Genomic DNA, 17,186 nt, shown 5'->3' with positions numbered 1-17,186 from the left:
AGACTTAAAAACATTATTATTATTTAGAAGAGAAACCAAAACCATTAAATCCATTTTGCGTTTAACATTTTTTAACCTAGTGCATAATCCTTCTCCAAATCCAAAGGGATAACCTAAGCCTCCATTTGATTATTAGTACCAATTTAACCCATAGTAATAAAGAAAAAGAAGTGAACCAACTGAATACTATCTCTCCCAACTCCACCAATCTCTACTACACCCAAATCGCCTAATGAAGACCCACTGATATTAAATTTTAAAAATTCCAATGGTGGAGGAGACCATTTGCCTACTCTAATCATCTTATTGGAAGATTTGATCCTAAAATGAGGATTAAAAAAACTAACCAAATGCCCCAAATTTAAGCTCTTTAAAATTAGAGTATCCAAAGGAGGTAGGAATATGTCCATAGAGCACTTAGCCATTACAATTTTTTTAATAAAATCAAAAAATTTCTACCAAATTTATACCCAATTAGACTTTCAGAAACTTAGAAGATCCAATGATTTCTTTCCAACTAAATGTGCTATTAAATTTTAAAAATAGGACCTATGTCCCAAGTGACTAACAAAATGGAGATTGAAGCGAGATGTCACCCCAAGCTCGCCCAAAATTATTATAGAGAGATAACATGAATAAAATTTTGATTCCAAATGCGTTGCCACTACCTCCAAAGACCCTCAAAAAATAACATTAGAATAATATATGAGATGCATACTCCTCACTAACCTGTCAAAGAATACATTTAGAAGGTACATGGAAAACTATTTTTCTTATATTGGCCTACAAAGAGGAATTATTGTTGATCCTACATGTGTAGTATAAATAAAACAAGGGACAAACTAAGGACTATAAATATGAGTAAGAGACTTATTGATAATTTTAAATACTCAAAATTTTAATTACATGGAAATGATATGCATTTGATTAAACTATATGATTTATAATATGATTGATATTATCACTAGTCTCAATATGAATGCATATTTTCATATTAAAGCTAATATCAATTTAAATATATTTTGATTGAATAATTTTATTATTCAATATGATGATTTGTATTATTTAGCTGATCTCAATATGAAGGTAGTTTTGAGTATATGTTGTAATTAAAATACACTTCTTGATAGAATTTAAAAATTTGCATCATTGTAAGGTAAGCAATTCAATGGCATAAAATATTACTTCCCACAAATAGGTTCTAAGTTTTAGTTTTAATCTTATCAAGTATCCTCATTGATGCACCTATAATTCATTGAAGAAACAAGATAGCCCTTATAGGAAAGTAGCCAAAAAAAATTAAAATTATAATCTATGCAAAAAAGTTTCAAATGGTTCAAATAACTCTTGTATTATGGTTCAAATTATAATTCATTGAAGAATATATAGAAATGTATTTTAGTAAGGATGGGATAAGATTTATTAAATTGTAATAAGTGTAAATGGGAGGAAATTTAGGTAGATAAGGATTAGCGAATGAGCCAACCTTAACATATTAATAATGACACTTACTAATATATATTTATATTAATTCATTCCCTCAAATGAAAACCAAAATACTAAATCAAAATTTGCATGAGCTTGCTTATTTCACCATTATAAAAATAATATAAAACTAAAATAAATGCAATATATACACTTTTTCATCTATATTATTATTGTAAAGTCTATAGTTTTACTAATTTTAAATTCAATAACTAAACAATGTATATTAAATATGACATGAAGCTTATTATTTATATTACTTATCTCACTTAAAATAACATTCATATGGGTTTAGTTTCTTGGAGAAAGTCAAACACACTCAATTTTTACAATTATACACACACTTTTGTGATCAACAATATAAGTCTCTAAACTAAATCAATTCATGTTATTGGTTTCATTTTTTCATAGTGCTTTCCTTCTCTTTTTCCTTGGATGTTTAAAAAATAATTTTGTTTGAAATATGTTGCATAATTTCTATGTTTTATAGCCAATTGGGGCTTGGAGACTATGGTGTAGAAAGTTGGGTTCTTTATTTATTTTTTCTTTTAAATTTTTGCATATGGTTTTAAAGTACTTTTAAAGAATTCATGAACTAATTTGGATGTATTAATACCCACACATGTTGAAGGATTGAATATGAGGTTTATTATCATATTGTTAATGATATTTTAGCAATATTTAAAAATATTATTGTGCCTCTTTTTTCCTCAACATTTTTTCAACATAAAATTTTACATATATGTCTATTTTAAATTCTATATTTTCTTCAAATTTTGTATACATTGCTTCTATTATACAAGTTAGTGAAACTTTTATTTTTATAATTTTTTAAGCATTTTCTTTCCTTTTTACCTTGGATGTTTCAAGGAAATGATTAAAATTGCCTAGTTTGTTTAATTTTTAAGCATTTTTAAATGCTTTCCCCCCTTGATTTTCAATATGTTTACTTTTAACCTAGGGCAAGCCCTCAAATATATAATCAATATATTAAACACAATGTACTTTGATTATTTACAATAGATTATTTCAAGGACTAAATTCCATATAGTATAATATATTTAATTGACTATACCTCCTTCTACATATACTCATATTTCATTATGCATACTATTGGCCCCCTATTCTAGCTTGATTCTAGAACTGTTTTACATTCTCTCTCATACCCCCCTCCACACCATCCTATAGTTAAATAGTAGGGGGCGAGACGCCACTCATAGAAATGTAGGGAGAGCCTTCTGACCCAAATTATATTGACATCGCTTTTACTCTCTCTTTTTTGTTTTATAATTGGTTAGCGCTAGACTTACAAGCAATGTGATCTTCTCACCAAAAAAATATATAGTTAAATTCTTTAGATATAAAATAGAACTTGCCAACATTAATAATAGAAAAAAAAGAAAATTATCAAAATATGAAGAGAGAAAAAGTTGATTGAGAAAACTTATAAGGTGGAAGAAATATATTCCATCTCTTTTATTAATTGCAAACAAAGAATCTACTAAATAATCTTTATATATTTTTTTTAGTATTATCTTGTATAATGTATTTTCCTTCAAATGTAATTTAACACTTTTCTCATGGAATTATCATTTTTATTTTATACATTATTTTATAATTTTGTAGTATCTAGCATTGAAAAATAGTAGTAGATGTGAATAAACAAGTACAAATGAAATCATATAATTGAGATTAATAATCCTATGAAAGATTTTGAAAGACACTACCTTGATGAGCTTATACAAGATTTTAGAAACTACTATGGGATGAAGAAAGGAATGGATGGCACTAAGGTAGTTGGTATTTTTGGTTCGAGTAGATAAAAAAATATTTCTAAGGAATTCTTTGAAAAAAATATCAAAATACTTAGATAATTTTTGTAATATGATGTGCAATAATTATTTTTAAGAGGTCAATCACATTCTTTACAATTCAATCTTTTCAAAAATATCTTCAATCAAGATCATCTCAATTTACAAGTGTAGAGGAAATAATAAGCTATCTTAAAGATCATCTATGAAGGAGACCCCTTTTATGCTTCCTAATTGTTGAAGATGAAATAGATCATTTGGATCCATTAAATGATATACTGGCCATGGATATCTTAAATAAATATAGTACCACTCTTGTTATTTTTTTTATTTTTTTAATGCCAATGGTATCCCTGTGACGCAACCCAGCACCCAACCTGCCTTGCCTTGGGCTTACTTATTGTCAAATTGGAGACATGAAACCTAAGATGTTGGGGTGCTTATAATTCTAAAGATTTTTGTTGGCTATAATTAAAAAGAGTAGATATTTTAGTTTCATGCATTCAACCAATCTATTCCTTCTATACATTATATACACATGAATACAAAAACATCTTGTTAATAAAAACAAGAAGCATTGAATTTGACATACTCATTGTAATTCCTTCCACTTACACAAATTTTCACTTTTAGACTTTTTTAAGTTTTTTTTTTCCCCTCTGTTTCTAATAATAAACAAAAGTTTTAAAAAAAGAGTAGATACAAAAACCCATTCTATATATTAGGCCACCACCATGTTCTAGAAGCAATTTGCATGCCTTGTTTGTGCTTTGAACTTTGCATGAATATGTTTAGACGTTGCTACATCTTCAATATCTGGTAAAATTCTTACGTCCTCTTTTCCATGCTCCCATTTTGAGTGCAAGCAGGAAAGGTAATAGCGAAGGCCATCGCACTTAACCTTTCACCTTCAAATTGCAAGATCTGAAGCCTCTGCAACAAATCTATTGTTGTAAATATCTTGCAACCATTACATCTGTTGAGATTACTTTTCTTTTGAAACATTTTTCGAAATAGTTCAAGTCTTTCCTATGCTACACATTCTTCTGTTTACCAGGGAAGTTGAAACTACTTCTATTTATTCCCTCTATCCTCTATACTTTGATAGATGTTTATCCTCTCTTTCAGCGAGATTTTGTCAGATTTCAAACTCTTCAATTCTAACTACAATCTTTTCTATTGGGGATTTTTTTTTTCATTTTATCTCATGCACTCATGCCTCACCGTAAACCTCAGTTATTGAAACCTGTTTGGATTTGGAATTATTAAACTATATTATGGTTTAGCTGTGATATATTCTATTTAGGTTTTAAATTTTTATTATTTCAGCTATGATTTTTTCTGTGATATCCATCATATTTGATCTTGGGTTGCTCTAAATGTTTGAATTTCGTTCTCTCATTCCTCGCTCACTTTGACTTCATAATAAATATTGTATACATTCTCCATTTCAGCATATAAGTTTAGATATTGATTGATCTTCTATTGATTCTCACTGAACTCCCTTCTAACTGAAATCCCTTTTTTTTTTTAATTTCTCCCAAGCTTATGTACACAAATAGTGATAGAAAATTTAATTGAGATAAAAAACAAATAGCCGATGATTATCACTCAAGAGAGTGGAACGAATATCACATAAATAATGTGGACAACATACTTGATCAACCTACTGGAAAAATGATGTATGCCCAAAGACTTCAAAGAAGAAAGAACATATAATTTTTATCCTTACATGTTGGAAAAATGATATATGCAACATTTCTATTTGTTAGAAAGCTTAAACATATTTAAATTATATGGCCTAGGATCTTACATGCACGAGGGCATATTATCTTGACTAGGATTTTTGCTTAACTGCTTACTGCATTAGTGGTGAGTATACTCAGAAGATTAGAAAATGTGTTTGATACAAGCAATCTAGAAATGTGTTTATTATATATTTTTCTTTGAATCCAGTTACATATATTTTATTGATTTCAATTGTTTTAAAAATATTTTCTTCAATGACATTTTTTCACTTTTGTTGATTGTTGATTGGAATATATTCAAAGAAGAAATACACGCAATCTATTTTTGATGGGTTTTTTTTAATTTTTTAAGGTAATAACTGGTTATTATTCGACATATAAACTCTCTCTTCCGACATATAATTCCATCGAATGAACAATTAATCTTATTGTAAATGATTTAATCTTCAATAAGGAAACCTGAAAAATACCCTTTAAAACATGAGGATTTATGGTATCATTTTTCTAACAGAGACAAGTTACGCTTATGAAAGTTAATAGCCAACCACAACTAACTTACTTAGTTTTCGCTTTCAGACTATAAATAGAGGGGGTCACAAGGTTCTAGGTCTACATGGTAAATTTTAGAGGAGTTTCAAACTTTCAGGCCTTCCAAACAAGGTAAAATATGAAATCAAGTGTCTTTGATTTAATAAAATGAGTAGGTAAATGTTTTTTTCTCGTTTTGATAATAAAAAGCTTTCAAAATGAACTTTCTACGTTGGGTAGAGTCAAAGAAGGCAAATCTTTAGTGTTTGGAGGGAAGAGCAAGTTGAAAACATGGTTTTCACGTAATTTTAGGGCTTTCTTGAGCCTTTGAGTTTGTTTAGTCTCATGCATTTACCATTAAAAGTGGAGGTTTCTTTGTAAAGCATGCTTGCATTTTCAAAATCAAACCTTCTACACCTCCTTGAGCAGTTGATAGCAGTGCCATGAGTTCAGTCGGTCAAAATCCACGAAGAAAGGTAGAGCAAACCCTACTCTGAATGAAACAGGTAATTCTCATTGCTCTATTTGCTGTCCAAAGTGATATGACACTAAGTTGTTCATCATCTATAATAGATTTCAGCTTTCTGTATGAAGCATTAAGTGGAGAACATAAACTGTGAAATAGTCCTCTTGCTATGTATTTCATTGTTTTGAGCAAAATATGAGAGAAAGCCATGTTGCAGCATTAAGAGCAGTCATGATTACTGTCTAGAATGCCTATTGGCATTCATAGCAAAAACCCTTTAAGACAGCCCTATCAACAATGGAGGGAATATCAGGCATAGACAGTATAAGGTCAACAAACCCTCATAAAAATGAGGTCATCATTAGCAAAGAAGTACGACCATATCACAGACCTAGAGCGCATTAGTTTAGCATTCATATTGAAGACGAACAAAAATCATCATGGTGAGCAAAGATTTATAAAGATCACAGTGACAGTATCCGAATCATCTTGTGACAGTGAGTATGAAAATATGTTTGAAAGCTTAAGGCAAATAGTATTTGAGTGAATCTTTCAAGTTTGGCATAGGATCACAATCATAGCCCCAAAAAGAGTAGCTTTCAAGATTAGATTAAAGGAGATGATCATTGGACGCAACTTTATAGCATTGCACATGAATGAGGATAGTCTAATCAGCAGTTAAATGCGTATAAGCTTTCATGGATTGTGAAAATAGTAAAACTAAAATATCTCTGTCATGTGCCCCTTAGGTCTCAGCCAAACAGCAAGAATAAAACAGTCATATGAGGACATAGATTGAATCCTGGGAACTCCAAACATAGACCCTCAAGTGCTTCAAAGGTTCTCAAGAATGTGAAGATATGACTGATATGTAGGAGATAAACCAGTCAGATATCAAATCTTTGTTTTTTTTGTTTTTTCTAAATAAAACAGCTTTCTTGTTGTTTTTAGTTATTGTTAATCAGCAATCATCTATTGCTAAGATAGGATAGAATAAATTGTATAGTTTTAGTTATAAGGCAGATTTTTAGTTTTATTGTTTTAAGTTTTTGTTTTTCTTATTCTTAGGAAAATGATTGTGTTCTTCTCTTTTAGTTATGTTTTTTCTGTGTTGTAATTTTTTAATCTTTCATTTGGTATCAGAGCAAGTTGCAAGAATTCTGATTGTGCAGATTCTAGGTTGGAACAACAGTTATCTTCAGATGGCTAATGGAAAGGATTTAGCATTTCAGCTTCCATTATTTACCGGAGAAAACTATGATTATTGGAGTATCAAGATGAAGACCCTACTTTTATCCCAAGATCTCTGGGAATTTGTGGAAGGTGGATACCTAGAACCTGTTGATCAGAATGCATTCAATACATGGACACCATAATAGAAAAATCAGCTGAAAGAAGATAGAAAGAAGGATAACAAAGCTCTTTTCACCATTCAATCTGCCTTGGATGTCTCAATTTTTCCTCGAATTGTCAGTTTGACAAAATCAAAGGATGCATGGGAGACTCTACAAACTGCATACCAAGGTACAGATAAAATCAAACTGGTAAGACTTCAAACTTTTCGAAGAGAATTTGAAAATTTGAGGATGAAAGAATTTGAGTTTACTCATGAATTTATTACTCGGACTCAAGGTATAGTGAATCAGCTTAGGACTCAAGGTGAAATTATATTAGATAAGAAAATTGTAGAAAAAATTTTGAGGTCTCTTCCTCCTAAATTTGATCCAGTAGTAATTGCTATTGAAGAAAGTAAAGATCTAACTAATTTCAAAGTTGCAAAATCAATTGGATCTTTGCAGTCTCATGAAGGGCACATGCAACGTTCTATGGAAAGTTTTGTGCAAGCTTTCCAATCTTCTATGAATATTGAGGAAAAATCCAAATCTCCTTCCTCTCATACTACTAAATTTCAAGGTGAATCTTTTGGCAATAACAAAGGAAGAAGTAGAGGAAGAGGAAGAGGAAATAATAGAGGAAGAGGATGAATTTTTGTCGATAGAAAGAGTATTCAGTGCAGATATTGTGAAAGATATGGGCAATATGAATCTGAGTGCAGAAAGAAGAAATCTAACTTAAATAAGTCAAGAGCTAGTTATGCAGAAGAATCTTCTGATGCAAACAATTCTACATTCTTTGCATGCAATTTGGCAAAAGAACCCCAAGAGGATGTCTGGTTCTTGGACAACGGTTGTTCAAATCACATGACAGGTAAATCTGATTTCTTTGTCAAATTAGATGATTCAATGAGGAGTAAAGTTAAATTTGGAGATGATAAGGAGGTTGATGTAATGGGAAAAGGTACCCTTGCAATCAAGACTAGAAGCAAGGAGACACTACAAATATCCATAATAATTTCTTTGTGCCAGAATTACAACATAGTCTTTTGTGTATAGGACAACTTCTAGAAAAGAACTATAAAGTTGTATTTGAAGATAGTTGCTGCAAAATTTTTGATAAATCTAATAATCACCATCTTGTAGCAAAGACTTATATGACAAAGAATAGATTGTTTCCTCTCAAATTGGTTTCTAGTAAGTTGCATGCATTAAAATCAACCATAGATGATTCATGGTTATGGCATCAACGATATGGTTATCTGAATTTTCAAGGGCTAACTTTGTTGAATAAGAAAAATATGGTGTGAGGTCTTCCTCCAATCAAGGCAAAAGAAGAAGTTTGTTCAGGGTGTGCACTTGGCAAGCATCACCGAGACAGTTTTCCGGTGGGTAAATCATGGAGAGCCAAATCTCCTTTAGAGCTTGTGCATGCTGACATTTGTGGTGATATGCAAGAGCCATCATTGGGTAAGAACCTTTATTTTTTAGCATTCATTGATGATTACTCTCGCCACACTTGGGTTTATTTTTTGAAGCAAAAATCTAAAGCCTTTGCATGCTTCAAGAATTTTAAAGCACTGGCTGAAAAACAAAGCAGGTATCCTGTCAAGATACTCAGAACAGATAGAGGGGGAGAGTTTACTTCTAATGAGTTTACTGATTTTTGTGCTAAGAATGGCATCCAGAGACAACTTAATGCCGCATATACACCTCAGCAAAATGGTATTGCTAAAAGAAAGAACCGTACCATTATGGAAATAGCATGAAGCATGTTGCAGACAAAAAATCTTTCAAATAGTTTTTGGGGAGAAGCAATTGCCACTACAGTGTATATTTTCAGCCATAGTCCCACAAAAGCAGTTCAAAATCTGACTCCAAAGGAAGCCTAGAGTGGTCACAAGCCTTTAGTGGCTCATCTTCACATCTTTGGATGTTTGGCATATGTGCATATTCCAGTTCAAAAACAGAAGAATTTGGATGCCAAATCCCAACTTTGTATCTTTGTGGGCTACTCTACTGCAACTAAAGGCTACAAATTCTATAATCCCGAGACAAAGCAATGGATAGTTAGTCGGGATGTGATTTTTGATGAAGGGGGAGTATAACAGTGGAAAGATGATGTGTAGAAAAATCCATCAATAATCATAAACATACAAGATAACAGTGTTCCTCCTCCTCTCCCCACAAGCTCAAGTGGAAGTTCTAGCTCCAGTTCCAGTCCTCCAAGCTCACCTAGTTCTTCAAGTAGTACAACCTCAGATGAAGATTCACCTCCATCATCCATTCCATGAAAGGTACAAAGTTTAGTTGATGTTTATCAGAGGAGTACCAATATAAATCTAGTTGTTAATTTTGCTTTGTTTAGTACAATTAAAGATGAACCCTCTGTGTATGAAGAAGCAGTGAAAGAACCCGTATGGGTTAATGCTATGAATGATGAATTAAATTTCATTCATAAGAATAATACTTGGGAATTAGTTCCACTTCCCAAAGTTAAGCAGGTGATTGGTGTGAAATGGATTTACAAAGTAAAATATCATGCAGATGGTTCAGTAGAATGCCATAAGGCAAGACTAGTTGCCAAGGGGTTTGCACAAACTCCTGGAGTGGATTATGCAGAAACTTTTGCTCCAATGGCTCGTCTTGACATAGTCAAGATTATATTGGCTATTGCAGCACAATACAAGTGGCAAATATTTCAGATGGATGTGAAATCGGCATTCCTTAATGGTTACATAGATGAGGAAGTTTATGTAGAACAACCTAGGGGTTATGAAGTTCGAGAAAAAGAACACTTAGTCTACAAGTTGAAGAAAGCCCTTTATGGGTTGAAGCAAGCTCCTCATGCCTGGTATGCTAGAATTGACAATTATTTTATGAAGAAAGGATTCAACAAAAGCCACTCAAAGCCTACCTTGTATGTCCAACGTATTGGTAATGATATTCTTATAGTTTGCCTCTATGTTGATGATTTGATTTATACAAGTAATAGCAAAGCTCTCATGGAGAAGTTTCAATCAGAAATGAAACAAGAGTTTGAAATGTCAGATCTGGGACTTATGCACTATTTTCTTGGTGTGGAAGTACAACAAACATCAAAAGGTATATTTATTTCTCAATCCAAGTATATAGCTAATTTATTGAAGAAGTTTAACATGGTGGCATGCAAAGCATTTGCAACCCCCATAGCCCTTCGTGAAAAACTAACCAAGGAAGATGTTAGTCTCAAGGTTGATACAACTCGGTATAAGAGTTTGGTTGGTAGCCTCATTTACCTCACAACTAGTAGGCCTGATATTATGTATGTTGTGAGCCTCATCTCTTGGTTCATGCAAGATCCACATGAGTCACATTAGTGGGCTGCTAAAAGAATTTTGAGGTATGTGAGTGGTACACAGAATTTTGGCATTCAATATTCTCCCACTGACAAGTTTGAACTAGTTGGTTACACATATTCAGATTGGGTCGGTTCAGTGGATGATAGGAAATTTACATCTGGTTATGTTTTTTTCATTTGGCTCTGGAGTTGTATCCTAGAGTAGTAAGAAATAGGCAACCGTAGCTCTTTCTTCATCAGAAGCGGAATACATGGCAGCTTCATCAGCAAGTTCTCAAGCAGTATGGATAAGAAGGATATTGACAGATTTATCAGTCATATCTTCAGAATGGCAGGGAGGTTTGAAATTGGTAATGAAAGTAGTTCCATAAATAAAACAAAAATCAAAGTAAAGACCATACATTCATGATATAAGACAATGAATCTACAAGAAATCCCAAGACACAAGGAAAGGACAATAATCCAGCTAGATCGGCATGAACATAATCCATTAGTGACATCAAAGCAAGCATACGCCTATGAGCAGTCAAAGAGAACAATATAATGATAAAAGACAGTCAAAGGAAGGATATAAGCATCAAAGGATAGTTCACAGTTCTTTTGATAGTGAATCGAGACTTTCAGAATAGCCATTGACACACAATTGCAATTCCAAAGAGGATATAAAAGTCTCAAGCTAGGAAAAGAGTAAGGGTTGTTATAACTATCTGGTGATTTCTACTAGCTACTATCACTTAATGTACGCATCAGCGAAACTTTGCATTTAATTTGGAAACTTCTCCCATCCACCTCTAGGATATTTTTCCACGCATGTGTTTTTATGTGCATAATTTTTGATAGTTCTAAGCCCTCCATAAATAGAGGCAACATGTAATGGTCTATTATTAAGTGTCAAAATGATCAAGCGATCATAATGAAGAAAGATGTAGCATTCAGCTGTATGGTTTTTGTAATTAATGATATTCATTGAAAGTGTTGTAACACCAACAGTTTTGGTGAACTATTTTGTGTGACTAATTTTTGTGTTTTTTTTGTTTTTTTTCCTCCACTCCATCCACCCCAACACAGTGGTATCAAAGTCGGCCGATGGTTTATAAGCTGCCTAGAGCCAGAAGAGTGATTCATGTGGGAGCAAATAAGATGTCTTGGACCAAATCTAAGAGAATGGTCTGGCATTGTTAGAAGTGTATTCGTTCAAAATTTAGCAGCTGAAAGGAGGATCTCTGATATGTGAGCATAGATCACAATTTGTTCAAAGAGTGTGGATTGAGTGTCAGTTATAAAAGGTACAATTAAGTTGTTGAGCACTACAATTTATCCAAGGAGAAGAAAGTTGGATCGCTGCTGTTTGCTAAAGCCAAATCCTAGTTAGAATTGTTGCACAATAAAGTAAGAAGAGAATATACTAAAAGATTGGCAAATGTAGCTGTTAAGGAAATTTCATAAAGAGAGCCCGAGCAAATCAACAAAAAAGGAGCTTATCCATTTATTGGAAGACGTGACTGAATTGAAAGGAGTTTAGAAGAGATCGCAAGAAAATCAGATATGAAGGAAATCACTGAAAAGAGGGTGTTTAGAGGTGTCGCTATCCAAGTTCAAGACATGGCTAGTAACACGAGATTGGTTGGAGCCAAGTTTGTGTATGTGGTGCAAAGCAGAGTCCTATTTGTTGATGTACAAGCCATACAAAGGTGTCGTTCCTCCGCTTCCCTAGCTGAGTGCTCCACGTATGGGGAGATCATGACCACATATAGATTATTTTGATACGTAATTTGTTAAGTGTGCCATTATTTTTTCAAGCAAAGGCGGATGTATTTTTATTGGATAAATTAAACTTGTGTATTGTTGTAACTGTTTAGAAAAGATTGTTGTGAAGAGGAAAAGCAAAGCCGTCAAGATTGTGTGATCTTTCACATCCATCATTTGAAGTTAGAGTTATTCACTAGAGTAGTAAGATCGAAGGATCTTGGTGTTGAGAAGATAGTCCGTTATTTGATCAGAGATCATTGACATAGTTGAGCGAAGCTATCAAATAACATAATCATAACCAAGTGGAAGAAGGTGAGTTTAAATTGTTTGATTCAATGGTAAAAGTTGGTGAAAGAGCAATGAAGGAGAAAAATAGCTTGGAAGAAGAATTAATGCATTTAAAGAAAGAATTGGCTAAAATTATAATGGAAAATAGTGTCTTTTTGAAAGATTTGTGCAAAGTTGAAGATTAAAATAAAAAGTTAAAAGAAAAGTTAAAGGTTTTTGATAGGTTAAGAAAAAGAATGAAGATTTGGAAGAAAATCTTAAGAGATTAGAAGAAAATAATTTACAATTGAAGGAAATCAAAACATTGAAAAATGAGAATGAATGTTTGAAGTCTAAGGCATTGGTATGTGATGCTTCATGTAGCACTGAAGATTTGTGTTTATCATTTAATAAGTGTAACTTCACTGAAGATGTTAGTGATAAAGATTGTCATGGTAAAGATGGTAATGCTGGTAATGCTGTGAAAAAAATAACTTCTAGTTGTTTTGATGATAATATTGTTAGATGTAATGGCAATGAAATGAATGTTGATTTGAAGATCATGAAAAAAATGGTATATAAAGATAAAGGCTTAGGCAAGGATGAACAAGGAATGAAAAATCCTATTGAACCAACAATCAGGCCAAAATATGAAGGTTTTAGGTATGCCATAGGTAAAGGAAAGAATGATATAGGTGTTCCAAGTACAAGCAGATCAGCTCAACGAAAGTCGTGTATGCAATGTACCCATTGTAATAGGAAAGGTCATACAAATGATATATGTTAGGATCTACATTCGTGCAATATTTGTGGTTTGAGAAATTATTGTGAGAAGACGTGTTGGAACAAAGAGTCAAAGAATGTATGTATAAAAATGGATTGTAGAAGGAGCTATGGGACAAGTTGGTAGAAAATTACTGGTATGATCAAGAATTTGTTCAAATATTAAAGTTCGTATGTGAAATTTGATTGCAATCAAGCAAGGTTCTCAAAAGGCATAACATATATTTCAATTGAAAGGAAAGTATTGTCTAGCAAGACGTATGTAATGCCCCGCTAGGAAACCCCGAAGGGATTAAGCTAAAACGCACGAATGGAGTGCAATAATTTTTAAAAAAAAAGTTAAACACAACAATAAGATACAACAAGATATCTAAGTTCAAATTACACAGCGGAAGACATCAACTAACACCTAAAGAGTTTCCCAACGTGATTACTTAATTACACAATTAACTTAACTCACACTAACAAATCCAATAAGCCGATTGTCTTAATAACAAGGTAATTCTTAACCAAGAATAATTTCTTTCAGTAAGACAAAATATAGATCACAAGATAAAGTTTATCCATTAAAATTTATTCATACCTTATGTTCATACTTTTTATTCAAATTTGAGTCATGCATCCAATTTAATAACGCACTTGAATTTTACCATAAACCAACGAGATCTTTCCATGCATCCTTAATTTCCTTAACAATAACTAAATACATTCCATTATTCTAATCTACATTCTTTCATGATCCAATTTACCGCATTTAAAAGATGACTGCATACATGCATTTACAATTAATTTCATCTAATCCACTTACACATTCTATCAAAATGCCATCCATACATGCTAACACTAAAACATGAAACATAAGAACAAAAGTAATACATAACACCAAAATGATCTCGGAGTTCACCCCTAGAGGGCTACATCTCCAGGTCTGCTCAACCGCAAGACCCCTCTGATTATTAAATAAGTTTAGGGTACATAAGTTCCACATCATTTACATTCCTGCCATCGAGGCGAATCATACCAATAAACAACCGACCACATCAGTCAATAATTACATAAATGATCCCTACAAAGAAATGGATCTAACTAAACATATGAAAACTGATACAAGGTCCATTGCCCGACAATACTCTAACTAGAGACCTAACCCGCTATGGTCAACCACAAAACAACACTCGACACCTGCATAAAGGACAGGACCAGTTAAAACACCATCACAAGGCAACAACCAAACTAGAAACCGAAGACATAAACGGGTACCCCAAATCATCCAAACGACAAGGACAAACAAAATATCAACATAGGACATAATGACAACTCAACCAAAATTGCAATGAAATGAAGCTTGACTGCAAACACCATTTACACAAGATCCTAATACAGGCAATCTTTTCAAAAGCATAAATAACTTGCAATCAAAGATTTTTTAGACAATAAGAAAGTACCAATATTTAATACAAAGAAACCAATTTGTCATTTGTCCAAAAAGATTTAAAATAAAAATAATTCTCCTAATGTATTTTCAACATATTTATAAAAATTATAAGCTCTATTTCTGAAACATTCCAAACTGTAATTAAATAATATTTAAAATAACATTTAAAATATTATAATAACTACCATAAGAAAAACATATCTAATATATAAATATATATAGATAAACACATATATGAATATACATATATCTATTTATATACATATATAATATAACACATAATAAATTTTATTTATCCAACCCCTGGGTACGAAACCCGAAACAACCATACCGCAGTAAGCACAGGGGTTAGAAATAAATTAAAAATTAAAAACACCTTAAAAACTTGTTTATAGCCCTTGGCACGGTAGCCTAAGCTACCGCACGGTAGCCTATGCTACCGTCGGTAGCTAGTACTATCGTCCGGTAGCACTGCTACCATCGATAGTACTGTGTACTACCGCCGATAGCGGATGCTACCGTAGGCAGTATGCCCTACCTTGTTTTATATATTTTTTTTATATTAATTTTTCAAATTCATAAAAATTATCATTTTACATAATTCCCATAAAATTTTAAAATTTCCTATAAATTAAAAACTCCTTTCACATAATTTTTTTTCAATTTTTTTTAAAAAAAAATTTAGATAAACAAATAAATTTAATTCACAATTAAATTTATTTCTAAGAAACCACAAGATTTATTTAAAGGACTATTAGTACAAATCAAACCAGAGAGAATAAAACAATTTTCTCAATGTTTTCAAAATTACATCTTTCCCATAAACTAGAAAAACACATAAGGCATGGATTTTAAAACAAAACTCGGATTCACCAGAAGAGGGTTTTTATTCGACAATAATTTTATACACACACATCAAACAAAGAATAATAGAAATATCTACTAAAACCCACAACTAAGAATTCATCCAACCTGTAATAGCTTTCCTGGAAGAAATCTGTAGAAGCGCCCTAACTCTTTCAATAAGCTTCCAATAAATTCTTTCACCTAAATTCCTGACTTGTTCATGTGTAACTAAAATAAAGACCTATTCCCTATTTAAACTAAAATTTTACGTTCAATAGTTTTTTCTAAAAAACCTAAATTTAGAATAAAAGTAATTTTATTTTATTTTCTAATTTTATGCAAAAGATAAACTAACATGCAATAATTAAAAATCATTATTCTTTCTTCTCTTTTCTCATACAAAATAATTAATTTTCTAAATAAAGAATTAAAACAATACTTTAATTCCAATTAGTTCTTTTATTCATTTTTTTTTAATTTATTTATTCTTTTATTTATTTATTTAAAATTCTAGGAACAATAAATAGAATTAATCCAATTTATTTCCACTAAAATTTAAATAAAAATATATTTCTAATATCATGCAACTTGCAACTTAATTTAATTAATTAATTAATTAAGTTTATGGAATCATCTCATAGTTGAATTGTTTATGCATTGAGATTATAAATTTAGTTAATTAAAAGAAATCATTTTCTCCCTCATTTAATTTTTATTTAACAAAGCTAATAGTTGCATTTCACAATACTAATGAGAGTAAAATATTTTTAATTAAATTAAATTTCCAAAATCATTCTTACACACTTTATAAAATAAATATGAATAAAACTCACTTTTCTAATCAAAATTCATTTTCTTAAATAATTAAAATTAATATTTCTATTCCAAAAAGCAAAAGAGATTAAATTATTTCTATTTCGAATAAATTTAAATCTTTCCTTTTTAAAATGCATAAACTGAATAAATTCGTTATTTAAAATTAACCATTAAATTAAACTCGCTACAAACATAAATAGAGCGATCTTTTTAATTAATGATTCATCACATAAAAGAAACCTATTTATTTTAATTCCTCAATTACTAATGCGTAAATGAACACATTAAATCAAAATAAATACTTAGGGTTAAATACTCCATTTACCACACGCCAAGCATGCAAACCAAGTAAGCCAACCAATTACCCGACCCGCAAACCCAAATAAAAAGGAAAACTGACGGATCACAAATGACACTTACTTGAGCATGACTAGGGTAAACTGAGGGTTTTATGACTATCTAATCCAAATTCTAAGGACGAAAGAGTTATACTCAACCCTGCGAATCCAGGTGAAGACGAACCTCGCACCTAGGCGGTACTGTACCTGCAATCTCCTGCAACCAAGAGTCACACAAGC

This window comes from Cryptomeria japonica, chromosome 7, assembly GCF_030272615.1.
Source record: "Cryptomeria japonica chromosome 7, Sugi_1.0, whole genome shotgun sequence".
Taxonomy (NCBI): domain Eukaryota; kingdom Viridiplantae; phylum Streptophyta; class Pinopsida; order Cupressales; family Cupressaceae; genus Cryptomeria; species Cryptomeria japonica.
The sequence above is the reverse complement of the archived record's forward strand: the minus strand, read 5'-3'. Positions refer to the sequence as shown.